The 14093-nt window shown below is 41.3% G+C and overlaps 1 protein-coding gene across 1 annotated transcript in view; it reads right to left on the reverse strand.

Moving 5' to 3' along the window:
• Positions 1-14093, reverse strand: part of LOC146578510 (hemicentin-2-like) — an 871231-nt gene that overhangs the window by 734491 nt on the left and 122647 nt on the right. The gene's annotated exons all lie outside the window — the stretch shown is intronic.

Consider the following 14093-nt stretch of genomic DNA (forward strand, 5'->3'; position numbering starts at 1 on the left):
ATTCAACTGCAAAAGTGATGAACTTTAATGACCCAAGCCAGAGCAATCAGCACCAGATCGAGTCGAGTGGCTCTCAGCCAATTAAATTACGCTGTTTGATCACATGACACCGTTAGCCAGCAGTGTGTCTCCTAAAAGAGAGCTGTTTAAAGGTGAGTGATTAAGTTTTTCTCCTAAATAGAGATCATTACAGAACGCCTAGTCCTATTTAAAATCCCATTTATTTTTATTATTTTTTTTATCATCTACTCGAACTAAGGAAAACGTTTGACTAACTCAAAGACAATTTCCACGCCTCCCCTGCCTGTCTGCAGAGGCAGTTTTGAATTTAGGAGCAGCAAGATGGCAGCGGCAAACCCTGGCGATTCTCCGGTAAGTATATTGTTATTTATCTTCAAGTTTGTCTTTTGAAACGTTAATGTTATTTAAATCCGTTGCTCACGTATAAAGTACACAGACGGGGTCTTTGCTCAACTCGTCTGAGGCGTGTCTCACTAAGCGCTACATGCTAGCATCCTGCTAACCGAGCTACCATTTACATGCTGTGCTTTAGAAAATAGGATACTCGTTAAAAAAATACTCCGCAGATATTGATAGATAGACGAACACTGCAAATATAATGTTGGAAACGAGAACGGCCTTTGGTGAAGGGGTAAAATACACCATGAATAAAGCCATATAGTGAATTGGCTGCCATGGTTGCAGAACAGCCTGATTTAATGACAAGAATGGGGAAGAGTGAGGTGAAGTGAACCAAAGCCACAAAACACAGTCAGAAGAGGCGGCAAAAGGGCAGTGATCTGTCCGTCAGTATGAAGTTGGTGTGTGCTTTGGTGAACAAAAACTCCAGACCGGTAGCAGGAAGATGGGAGACTCGTGTTTCACTGGAATAGTGGTGAATTAAAACATCCTTTGTTGGGGACATTTCGGTGTAAATGCATCCATACAGGTGAGACAGAGGCAGACCAGACAGTGAAGAAAACAAGGCAAACATTAGAAATATTAAAACGGAAATATAGGATTAATATAACATACAATTTGGGAAAATGTAAGGAACGCAATGTAAATGATATTGTAAAGTCATTAAAACAGCATACTCTGATTAAAAGAAACATGTAATTGGGTAGGATAATAATGTTAAAAAAAACATGTACAAGATGGGTATGTATACTTGTAGCCAGAATTTAACAACTATAAAGTTGTAGCATGTCAGTACCTTACCCCATCCATTATATCCACACTTTCAGAAAAGGATATGGTCAATATCTTTACAAATACTATCTAAACTTAAACGGGATATTCCCTCTGCTTCTTCTGCTTCTCGTATACACCCTCAGGGTTTGTGATCAGCCAGCGGCTGATATGATCATTAATCCTGTAAAATAATATTCTTTCGGTTTATGAATCTGTTTGCATGGATTTCTTAATCCGTTTCCACTGTTAGCAGAAGTTGTGCATGCAGTTTTGGTGTGCTGCTCTCCAAGACTACAAGCTGCGTTAAAGTTGGAAGTAACTGGCCGATGTTCCACTGTTAAAAGACCATCTGTTCATCAAGAAATGATCAGGTGAAAAAGTCATAAACTAAACACTCTGCATGAGCATGGAATTTAGGATGCAACTTTATATCTTACCTGCTCTACACTCAGGGCTTGAATTACAACAACAGTCAATCACATAAAAAATTATACTTTTGGTAGTTCTGTGTCTCTGTCTCTCTCCTCCAAACCCAGATGGCTGCTGGTACTGAACCGGGTTCTGGTTCTGCTGGAGTTTTTCCTCTGCACTGTCACTTCATGCTGCTCAGTGTGAGGGATTGTTGCGGTTGAGTCCATATGTCCTGCGAACAACTGCTGGGCAATGACACCATGCAATCTTCTGGGATTCCTTGGATAGAAAACCTGTGAACTGCACTTGTCCTTGGTCTTCACAGCTCACCTTTTTACTGTTTATTGAATCAAAATGCTCCAGTGACATGGATTCTACACTGTAACTGATGTGATGTTCTATGAAGTGGTTTTAATAAAAAAAAAAAGGCAAAAATTAGTTTGTTTCTTTATTTAATTTTTGAACAGCGATACTCATTCAGTAAATGCAAATTATTTACACGGCAGTACACTATAGGCATAAATCTAGACCCCTAGATAAAACATGATGGCATTATAGCAGTGACAACTCCTCCACAGTAGCAGGTGGGATTTTTCTGTTTTGAGGATGGCTCCTTTTACCTGTCACTACAGATGGTCTGTTTATGTTTTGATTGAGAGCCTTTTTTTGGGCAGCTGAAGAGGAGAAGTCCATCTTATGGCCAACCTCTGGCTGTATCTTGTTCATATTACCCAGCAAAACCCAGTATGCAGGTTCATCTGTAACAGTCCTTGTGCCACGGATCAACACTGTTGCTTCTACATTAAACAGAAGAGCAGTGACGTGGGTGCAGGTCTCCGTGACTCCGGCCTTACAGCTGCAGCGGGCGGCTTCAACCTTCCCTGTGATGCTCACAGTGACCCATGGCTGCAATGCAGGTTCATTCAGTCTTTGAGAGTGCAGGACCTGAAACACACACAAAGTTCTTGTCTTTAAATGAACTATGAGCCAAGGCTGACATAAATGTTTTATCTACTTAATCATAAATGTAACAGTGTTTAGAAAGTTAGCACATACATGTAATTTTTCATTTCTTTATGTGTCCATTGCTGCAGGTTATAGTGTAAATCTGCCTGTTCTGTCAGAAACCTGCCTGCAGAAAATGAACCTAAAGTATGTAATGCAAGGATGTAATCACTTTCAAAATGGAGAAAGCATAAAGTGACAATTATGAATCACCTTATATGATAAGGAGATTCTGCAGGTCATTAATCAATGTATAAAACTAAAATAAAATGTATTTTTAGTGACACAAGATACAAATATGGAAGCAAGATGTATAATCGCTCAGTTTGGGGAAATTGTGGGTAGCCTGCAAGGGCCTCAACTTCTCCATACCCACAATGTGCAACAAATGGGCACAGCTGATCTTCAACAGTGGAACATCGGCCAGTTACTTCCAACTTTAACACAGCTTGTAGTCTTGGAGAGCAGCACACCAAAACTGCATGCACAACTTCTGCTAACAGTGGAAACGGATTAAGAAATCCATGCAAACAGATTCATAAACCGAAAGAATATTATTTTACAGGATTAATGATCATATCAGCCGCTGGCTGATCACAAACCCTGAGGGTGTATACGAGAAGCAGAAGAAGCAGAGGGAATATCCCGTTTAAGTTTAGATAGTATTTGTAAAGATATTGACCATATCCTTTTCTGAAAGTGTGGATATAATGGATGGGGTAAGGTACTGACATGCTACAACTTTATAGTTGTTAAATTCTGGCTACAAGTATACATACCCATCTTGTACATGTTTTTTTTAACATTATTATCCTACCCAATTACATGTTTCTTTTAATCAGAGTATGCTGTTTTAATGACTTTACAATATCATTTACATTGCGTTCCTTACATTTTCCCAAATTGTATGTTATATTAATCCTATATTTCCGTTTTAATATTTCTAATGTTTGCCTTGTTTTCTTCACTGTCTGGTCTGCCTCTGTCTCACCTGTATGGATGCATTTACACCGAAATGTCCCCAACAAAGGATGTTTTAATTCACCACTATTCCAGTGAAACACGAGTCTCCCATCTTCCTGCTACCGGTCTGGAGTTTTTGTTCACCAAAGCACACACCAACTTCATACTGACGGACAGATCACTGCCCTTTTGCCGCCTCTTCTGACTGTGTTTTGTGGCTTTGGTTCACTTCACCTCACTCTTCCCCATTCTTGTCATTAAATCAGGCTGTTCTGCAACCATGGCAGCCAATTCACTATATGGCTTTATTCATGGTGTATTTTACCCCTTCACCAAAGGCCGTTCTCGTTTCCAACATTATATTTGCAGTGTTCGTCTATCTATCAATATCTGCGGAGTATTTTTTTAACGAGTATCCTATTTTCTAAAGCACAGCATGTAAATGGTAGCTCGGTTAGCAGGATGCTAGCATGTAGCGCTTAGTGAGACACGCCTCAGACGAGTTGAGCAAAGACCCCGTCTGTGTACTTTATACGTGAGCAACGGATTTAAATAACATTAACGTTTCAAAAGACAAACTTGAAGATAAATAACAATATACTTACCGGAGAATCGCCAGGGTTTGCCGCTGCCATCTTGCTGCTCCTAAATTCAAAACTGCCTCTGCAGACAGGCAGGGGAGGCGTGGAAATTGTCTTTGAGTTAGTCAAACGTTTTCCTTAGTTCGAGTAGATGATAAAAAAATACAAAAATAAATAAATGGGATTTTAAGTAGGACTAGGCATTCTGTAATGATCTCTATTTAGGAGAAAAACTTAATCACTCACCTTTAAACAGCTCTCTTTTAGGAGACACACTGCTGGCTAACGGTGTCATGTGATCAAACAGCGTAATTTAATTGGCTGAGAGCCACTCGACTCGATCTGGTGCTGATTGCTCTGGCTTGGGTCATTAAAGTTCATCACTTTTGCAGTTGAATTTTTGCAGGCGAATTTTTGCAGGTGAATTTTTTGCAGGTGAATTTTTGCAGGTGAATTTTTTGCAGGTGAATTTTTGCAGGTGAATATTTTTGCAGGGAAATTTGGAGGATAAAATTTCAGTGTCATAAATTCAATGTCTAAAAATACTTGAATTCTGATGATACTATATTTCTTCCATAGTACAGCACATGTGAGTGAACTCTGTGTCAAACACTGAGCTTCAGTAAAGATTCAAGTTTCAGTTATTTATATTTCCCATCACCATAAATCTTCACTCAAAGACAAGAATCTTTTACAGTGTATAAATACGTATAGATGTATTATATGTAAGAGACAAATAATGTTCATTTAATTTGTTGGCATTACTAAATTTGGCTCAATGCTTACATATATGTGCAAAATGAAAATGTACGAGCTGTGATAACTGTTTCTGATAGAATGAAGAGTAGACTGATATATTAAATATTCCTTTATTGGATGAGGAAATCAGACCATGTCATAACTGCTTTAAGTCATACAGAATAGATATCAGAGCCTTAAACATGCTGACTTCTGCTAAATGGGTCAAACTGGGCAGAAAGTCTACAAACACATAACATCCTTATAGAATATGATGTAACATTATAGAAAACCCACAAAACGCTACGTCCAGATGAACAGATTCAACTTTTGGAGATTTACTTTGCTGGATGATTGAGAATGCATCAAGACGGAATATTGTTTGGTCTGGGTCTAAACAGAGTGCATTGAGTGCATAGCTGGATTGGCCATCGGGCATACCGGGCATTTGCTGGCCGCTGGCGATATTTTGTTTTTATGGGCCGATGGATTTTTTTTTTTTTTTTTAGGAAGGGTATAGATAATGAAAGGTGTTGGATTGGTCAATTGGTCATGATCGACTCTTGGCTGGACCAATTACAGCCGAGGAGGCCGGATGCACCCTCCCCCTTGTTTAGCAATCACGTGATTTTCGCGCATTGCATGCCAGGAACTCGTGGCAAAACAATCCAAGTACCGCATCAAATGCAAGCGTTTGCAGCGCCGCAAAATGTTCATTCTCCGGTTCCAATACCTTCTTGTTTTTTCTTTGCCGCACAAAAAAGGAATGTACAAAACAAAAGGAGAACAATGCCGGTCCGTACAAAGACAGACTCGACGAAAAGACAAAGAAAAGATACGAGGAAAAAATCAAAGGAGTGAAAGTGTCAGACCCTTACGAGCACACAGAGGGACAAAAGACATTAGCGTGCTGCCCAACTTTCACCACGCTCAGATTTATAATTACACGGTTCTTGGAGTGAGTGCATACACTCATGAAGTTTAGTAACGTCAGGTCACTGCAACAAGCCCAGGTACAGTTTACCGACGGATGGGTGCAGGACCTTGAAATGCACCGTGTAGAACGAAAGACCATCGTACGAACAAAGGTAAGTTTACCAGTCTCACAAATCGTCGTCATAAATACACATTCGTTAACCGTTTATTAATATAACCTTTGAGCTCAACGGTAATTAATTAGTAGTGGAAATAATTTCTGGTAGCATTACAGAAATGTAGCAGTGACAATAATATTGTATGTTGTAATCGCACTGGACAATTAGTGATACAAAACAACTGTTTTCTCCTGTGAATAAAAGTACATGTTTTTGTCAATTTACCATGGTAATAACAGAAGCGAAACGTAATATTGTGTCAGGAAAATTCACTATTTATGCACAATAAACAAAGGAGCATAGCGCCACAATTTCTGTTCAGCGCCAGACTTGCTTGTAACCTATATCACCAATTATGTTAAGAAAAATGACGCATTAACTACAACAAAACTCTGACCTTTGTGGGAATGCTTGGAGCAGACTAACATGTGAGCTGGAGTGTTCTGGGACGTTATATTTGGTATATCCAGACCATCCGTCGGCTCTTACTTCGGAAACATGGCTTAAAAATGTCTCTTCAACGATGTAATCCGATAAAAAAAACGATCTCTCTACCCGTCGGCTTCCCGTGGCTGTCATGCGACCGACTATTGAAGTTAATAATACAACAGCTTCTTGCCATTTTTTGTGTTTCTTTTTATTGCTGTGTAACTGAGTTCAATTGAAAGCCTGCGTGCGCTAGTACCTCTTGCCACAAGTTCCCAGAATCCTTTGCGGTTTAACCCTGAATGACGTCAAATTTTCAATCTTTATCCTGGTGGGCCGGTCTCTAGTCAAAATGCCCGGGCCAATTTTTTGTCCCAGTCCAGCCTTGATTGTGTGTGACGTCTTCTTTTGCGCATGCGGGCCGCTTTGAGGGTTCACACTAGAGCGCGTTTGCTGTCGCATTTTATTTATAGTGTGAACAAGCAGACAAAAAAATCAGATTTGATCAAAAAATCGGAATTAAGCATTAAGACCTGCAGTGTGAACGTAGCCTAATTATTTTCTCCCCTCTCTCTGTGGGCGCTGAGTCCAGTGTCAGCTTCAGAAATATTCCCCTCTGAAACCCCTTGGTGTGAGGAACTTGTTTAAAATAAAACTGCTCTTCTCTCTGGGCTGAACCTTGACAGTTTTAGACAGCTTAATTTAACCGCAGCTATTTTATCTCTCACATGAAACTTTGAAATCACTTATCAACCAAACAGATCATGCAAAAACAAGAACAGAGAGAGGGAAAAAAAATGGTTTCAGACAAACACACACACACACATGCGCACGCAGCAAAAATCATTACAGGACCAGTTGGACTAGAAAGCTGAGAGACACATACTTACTAATCACACAGAACTGCTGAGGACCCAGTTCGCTCACAGATTTCAAAAGCCTTAGTGATTATTATCCAGCATTAGTATCTGAACCTGGAATCATTTCTATGGAAACTGAATTTTATGTAAACGTTAAATTTAATCTGATGCAATCAGGTTTAAACTCACGTTCTGTTATTCACTGAAAATACAGACATTTAGAACAAACTAAGACCATCTGTGGTAGAGGAAATGTCTGCTGTGACTGCATCACTCTGCTCAGCTTTGTTGTTATTCAGCCTCTGCATGTTTACCTCTGCAGGTGAGTTTTACCTGTCAGGAGATAAATGCCATTTCAATGATAGATAAAGACAAAGAAATTGAGTAGGATTATTTCATATTCATTCTGTTGGTCTGTGTGTGTGCAGGCAACATGAGCCTGCACACATTAATTTTGTGATAAGTGATATTATTGAAAATTCTCTGTGTGTAAGTACAGTTTAGTGCTGTCTGATTATCACTCTGATTGACTGCTGTAGAAGTGAACAGTGTTACTTTGACCTTTAACCTCGCTGCGCTGTGTTGTTTCCTCTTTTTCAGATCACAAAATCATCACAGCTGAGTCTGGACAGGACGTCACTCTGACATGTCAAGCTCAAGCTCACATCGTCATAGTTGTAGAGTGGAGCAGAACTGACCTGGAAGATGAAGAACTTGTCCTTTTATATCAGCATGGATGACTTGTTCCAGATTACCAGCATCCATCTTTTGAGAACCAGGTGGATCTGAAGGACAGACAGATAGCTGATGGAGACGTGTCTTTGATTCTGAAGAATGTGAGACAAGATGATGCTGGAACATACGAGTGTCATGTCATCAAGAGAGCTGGAAAACCTTTGAAGCTCATCAGCGTCATCAGTCTGAAAGTTGGTTCTCTAAGTGAGTGAGGAGTGTTCAGTGTGTTTGAGATCTTCGGCTCTTTTAGCTGCGCTGCCTTATTGCTCCTAAATAGCTCTGTTTTCACAATCACTGAGATCCTTCTATTTTAGCCTAGCTGTGAATGATCTGTATTGGTAGTGTCCCGATTCGAAATATTGAGGCAAGGAACAAACCAACACTGGCCCAGAAGAGTTCAGTCAAATGATGATTTATTGAGTACATGTGTGGGAAGATGTACAATGCAACTCATCAGCATAGATCTTCTCCAAACAACTCAATTCAGAATAGTTTTATTCATCTCAGGGTTCAGCCCCTTCTGCATCTGCAATGTACATAATTATGCTTACCGTATTTTCACAACCATAAGGCGCACTTAAAAGTCTTAGATTTTCTTCAAAAAGTACGGCGCGTCCTATAGCGCAGTGCGCCCTGTGTGTTGTAAGGAGGACGTAGTAGAGAACACCATGAGAACGCTAAAGGGTGAAGTGTGTGCGTTGACTTTATTGCACATACCTGTATAAAAGAACAGGTATGTGCGTTATGCAGGACATCGTTGTTTTAACAACCCTGAAAATGGCAAAGAGACACGCTTACGAAGCACAGTTTAAACTGAAGGCCATCAGCTACGCGGAGGAACATGGAAATCGAGCAGCGGCGAGAGAATTTAAGAATAATGAATCGATGGTTCGCAAGTGGAGGAAGCTGGAAAACAAGCTCCGACAGGTCAAGAAGACGCAGCTGAGTTTCCGCGGACATAAGGCGATCATCGAGCAAAGAACGAGCGGGAGAAGCGTTTCGACGGTCACCATTTGGCTAAAAGCAGTTTCACTTTCACTTTTTATGAAACGGTGCCATTTTTCCATCCGGACCAGGACTACGGTAGCGCAGCAACTTCCACCGGATTATAAGGAAAAGCTGGCCATCTTCCGCTCCTACTGCAGCAAACACATCGGCGACAAACACATCCAGCGATGGATGACCGATGGAGACCACAGTTTCACCAAGAGTGGAAGGCAGCGCCGGGCGAGTTACGCCACAATTTGCCAATGGATTGTAGATGTTTGTGCTAACATGGCTGCTGGCACTGTTGTTCGAGCTTTCGCAAAAGCCGGCATCATTTCCGAGGAGCCGCACGGCACGGAAAGTGACTCTGACAGTGAAGAAAGTGAACCTGGCATGTTTGATGGAGATTTAGCGCAGCTGTTCAATTCAGACACAGAGGATGAGGACTTCGATGGGTTTGATTGATGATAAAAATGTGAGTACCAAACTTTGTTTTGCTCCTGCTTTATTTTTAAATACGCACACTTGTATGCTTGTGTGTTGTTGATGATGACGATTACTGGTAATAAAAATGTGAGTGAGGTACCGAACTCAGGTTTGCTCCCGCTTTATTTTTTAAATACGCATACGGTACTTGTATGCGCCCTATGATCCAGTGCGCCTTATGTGTGTGTTAAATACAGTAATGGCACACATAACTGAGACTGCGCCTTTTAGCACAGTGCGTCTTATGGTCGTGAAAATACGGTAAGTTACAGTAAATCATCATGTGGCGGAGGTGTGGTCCGGCGCGCGGCTGCAGGGGAGGAGTTGTGCAGTGGGCTCAACGGGGCGGTGCTGGTAAGAACAGCTGATGGCGGTTTGGACTGATGGTGGTTTTCCTTCCCTTTATATAGTGAGGCGGAGAGGAGCGGAGGGAAAGGAAGCTGGGGAAACCGACCGCTGTCAAACGGTGTTCTGCTGTAATTCTGTGGACACTCACAATAAACGTGCATCTGATGATAACGACCTGTGTGTGGGTGTATCTGTGCCTAGCGTGTGTCACACATCACTTAAAAATAGCTAAAATAGACAGAGATGTTACTCTTTCCAGTACTTTCTTCCATACATGGTAATTAAATTCATTCTCCGAATAGCCCCTGGGGACTTTACACTTTCTTCACTCTTCTTCTGTCACTTTTTACTAGGCAAGCTCAACTGCAGGTAGAAGCTAAATGAATTCAAGGCCTTTGCTTACAAAGGTCTACATTTAAATCATATTTGTCTGTAAGCGTGAATGCTGTTTTAACCTTCCATTGCTCCAAATCACCTTACACAATAGATTGTGAAGACATCGCGCTTCACAAAGCTTGAAACCTTCAATAGACTGAGAATCAACTCTTATGAGCACAACTACTGATGTGACGTTCTGTATCGAGGCTTTGAAGCTTGTGTCGAGTAATGGAGGGGGCGTTTCCGTGATGCGCGTATCGAGGCTTGCTTCATTTATGGGAGGGGCTGAAAATGATGACGTCCAAAGCCTCGCTGCCCGGCTGTACCACGTGACTGGTTCATGAAGTGGTTCGAACTTTGCCGTGAGATATGACAGCGATATAAACCCCTCAGACTTCATTCAAAATGTAGGTGTTTGATGGAGAGTTGCAGTTAGTGAGAGTTTGGAGACCGTTTGGAGGTTTATGAGAGTGAGGAGAGACAGTCTGGAGAGAATGGAGCCAGCTAAGAAGAGGAGGATGTCCTCCCCTGTGTGGGAACATTTTGATCTTATTCCTCCCAACAAGGTATGTAAATTTCTACAGAAGATGTATTTTCATAATACTGATGGTGCAATACAATTTATGTTAAGCTGTCTGTACTTTTGTACAAGGTGAAGTGTTTGCTATGTGCCAGGGAGCTGGGATATAACAACAACACCTCATCCATGCTTAGGCACTACAGAGCTTTGCATGAGAATAAGGAGAACACCGATTGTGGAGCAAGACCAGGTGAGCCATCAAATGCCATGATAATATAGCATGCAGCAATGTTACTAAATGATATAACAATATTATACAGCTGTTATAATTTACGTGTTTGATATTTATATTTGTGCTTTATCTTTATTGTCTTTCCTCAGGAGAACAATCTCAAATAGATGAAGACCTGGTTAGCATGGTGATTGAGGACTCCCAGCCATTTAGCATTGTGGAGGACAAAGGATTCAAAAGATTTGTTAAATCATTAAATCCTAGCTACGTTCTCCCCACTAAAGGTTATAAAAGCAGTGAAAATTTAGTTTTTACAGAATAAAATGTGAACAGGCAGGACTGAGGCTCAAAGCCTCAGTGTGTAGCTGTCCATACCTCAACGTTACAAAAGCACAACTACTGTCCACACCCCAACCACACCTCACCTCACAGTAAATGATCATTTCCATTTTAAGCATTTCCAAATAATCATTTTCCATACTGCCAGTATAAATATACACAGTATACTGCCATCACTACAATATAGATGTTTTACACACTCCTTTTGTTGTTGACATTTACAGGCTGTGTGCAAAAGGCCACACTCTTCAAATTCATGCCAACTAATATTTTTACGTCCAGTAGATGTCCTACTAGAGCAAATGAAGCTTCATCTGCCCATCACTAGGCACAACATGCAAATGTGTGTATACAATGATTATGGCTGCACATGCAATAAAAATGTTAATCTGATGCCAGTAGCTGTGATAAACAGTTTAATGCAATTTAATGACAAAGTTATATTATTAATGTACTAAAATAATTCCTTTATTCCCACTGTTAGCAGTGTTTGATTTAGTGTTTTCATAAAAGTCTATTTCTTGTGTGTATATTAGTGCTCAGAAGAACAGACATGTGGTTTAAAGCCTAGACAAAAAAAAATCCCCCTCATCAACACTTTTTTGTTTGTCAGGGGACATTTGTTTTGTAATAATTGCTGTTCTATCCCCACAACCACAATTGCTAACCTATCCCCACATTGTCCCCACATTGTGGGGATAGGTTAATTCGATAATTCAAATTACCACTAGGTGTGAATGTGCCAGTGAGCGTGAATGGTTGTCTGTCCCTGTGTGTTAGCCCTGCGACAGGCTGGCGACCTGTCCAGGTTGTACCCCGCCTTTCGCCCTATGACAGCTGGGATAGGCTCCAGCGCTCCCCGCGACCCTGAAAAGGATAAGCGGAAGCGAATGGATGGATGGATGGATAATTGCTGTTCTTTTGATATGATTTGCAGCAGGCCATAGTTTATTTAACACAGTGGATGGTGCAGCAGAGATACCTGACTCAAAACAGGACACTCTTTCAGGGCCAGTGAATGTCACCTCTCCTCCAGCTACAGGTAGATATGAGCAGCACTTAGATGAATTTTTTGATTTTGCTCTGACAAATATTAACATTTTAGAAATTCAATTTCCTGATCCATTTGTGATCTTTTCTATCACTTTTCCCAATGTACCTGCAATTAATTCCAGATCCTTGTCTCTGTGTCGCTCCGTGTACCTGGCCTGTACCACCACAGTCGCTGTCTTCACAGTTTCCGCCCTCCGTCTTTCTTTCACACAATGTTGTGATCATAGTCCTAGACCCTATCTTTGCATGTGATTAGTTACATTAAAATGAAGGCCTACAGAAGATGACATCAAGTCATTGTGAGCTGAGATTCTAGGTTTATCCAATTGTCACAAGAAGTCACCAGCAGGGACAGTACTTGTTGAGAGTCCGAATCAGAAGAAGATGTTTCGGACTCTGGAGGTGTGGAAAGTGACTGACCTTAGGTACCGACCAGAGGGCACGGGTCACACAGGTGGTGGGTGGGGTGCAAGGGGTCACCCATGATGACAGTGGTTTTCCTGAGAATGGAGGACATGGCAATGGCCTCCATGGGTGGCAGAGGGCAGCCAATGTTTTTCTTTTGTGGGGTTAATTACCCTCTGTGCAGCCTTTCTGTTCTCAGTTGTGGCCCCTGCGTACCTAATACCCAGGCAGTAGGAGAGTACGCTCTCCACTGAAGCACAGTAAAAGACTCGCAGCAGCTTCCGGTCTGGGTTATTCTTTCTCAGGACAAGGAGGAAATGCAGTTGCTGCTGGGCCTTCTTTACCAGCATGTTGGTGTTGTGGGCCCAGGTGAGATTGACAGAGATGTGGCTGCTGGACTCATGGACTGTTTGGGGCCAGTTGATGAGGAAATATTTAAATCAGGATCAGGTTTAAGGTGGTCCAGTTTGGTGGTAAAAATGTCTGGGATTATGGTGTTGAACGCTGAGATGTAGTCCACGAAGACCATCCTCACGTATCTTTTCCTGTGACGGCTATAGGTCTGTAGCCATGACCAGGGTGCTTGGAGGGGCTTTTTTTTTCCTGAGGGAGATGTAGGCAGGGAAGGAGCAGAGAGATTCTGTCAGATTGTCCTAGGTCATGGAGGGGTGTCAGTCTGTAGGCCTGCTTGATATCTTCACATGGTTCAGTGTCCTTACCCCTCTGGTAGGACATGTAACATATTGGTGGAATTTGGGGAGTACAATTTTCACACATGCCTTATTAAAGTCCCCAACAATGATATGGACACCCTGGTTGCTTTCTGCTCTGGTCGCACCTTTCCTTACAGGAGTATTTGGTGTGATCCTGATGGTATAATGTCCAGCTTGGTAAATCCACCTAGGCATTGGGGATGTTTGGATGGAGCCAAGATTCAGTTACAATTCAGTTTCAGTAGATAACACTCCCAGACAAAACAGTTACAGTAAATTTCTGATCAACTATAAAAATATTTTTGATGATGTTATTGTGTATTATGTTGTTTCTATGTGCTGTATTTTTAATAATAAGTTAAGCACTTTGTAATAGATTCTTGTCTAAAAAAGTGCTATATTAATAAGTTTTAGTTACTTATTTACTTCACTCATCACCTACTTGACAGCTGACACCCTACATATGTTTCTTACCTTCAGGTCAGCCAGGAGGAACCAAATGGATGGATCTGTTGGAGGGATATGTCTGACTGATTGTCGTAGTAGTTTGTTTTGTTATTATTGTTGTTAATACAAGTATTACAGTTGTTGGTTGTGCTATTTCACTTCCTGTTTGTAGAAAGCA

This window comes from Mchenga conophoros, linkage group LG3 (assembly GCF_057382185.1).
Source record: "Mchenga conophoros isolate Kocher_MC1m ecotype Shallow Benthic linkage group LG3, M_conophoros_male_GT1.1, whole genome shotgun sequence".
Lineage (NCBI taxonomy): Eukaryota > Metazoa > Chordata > Actinopteri > Cichliformes > Cichlidae > Mchenga > Mchenga conophoros.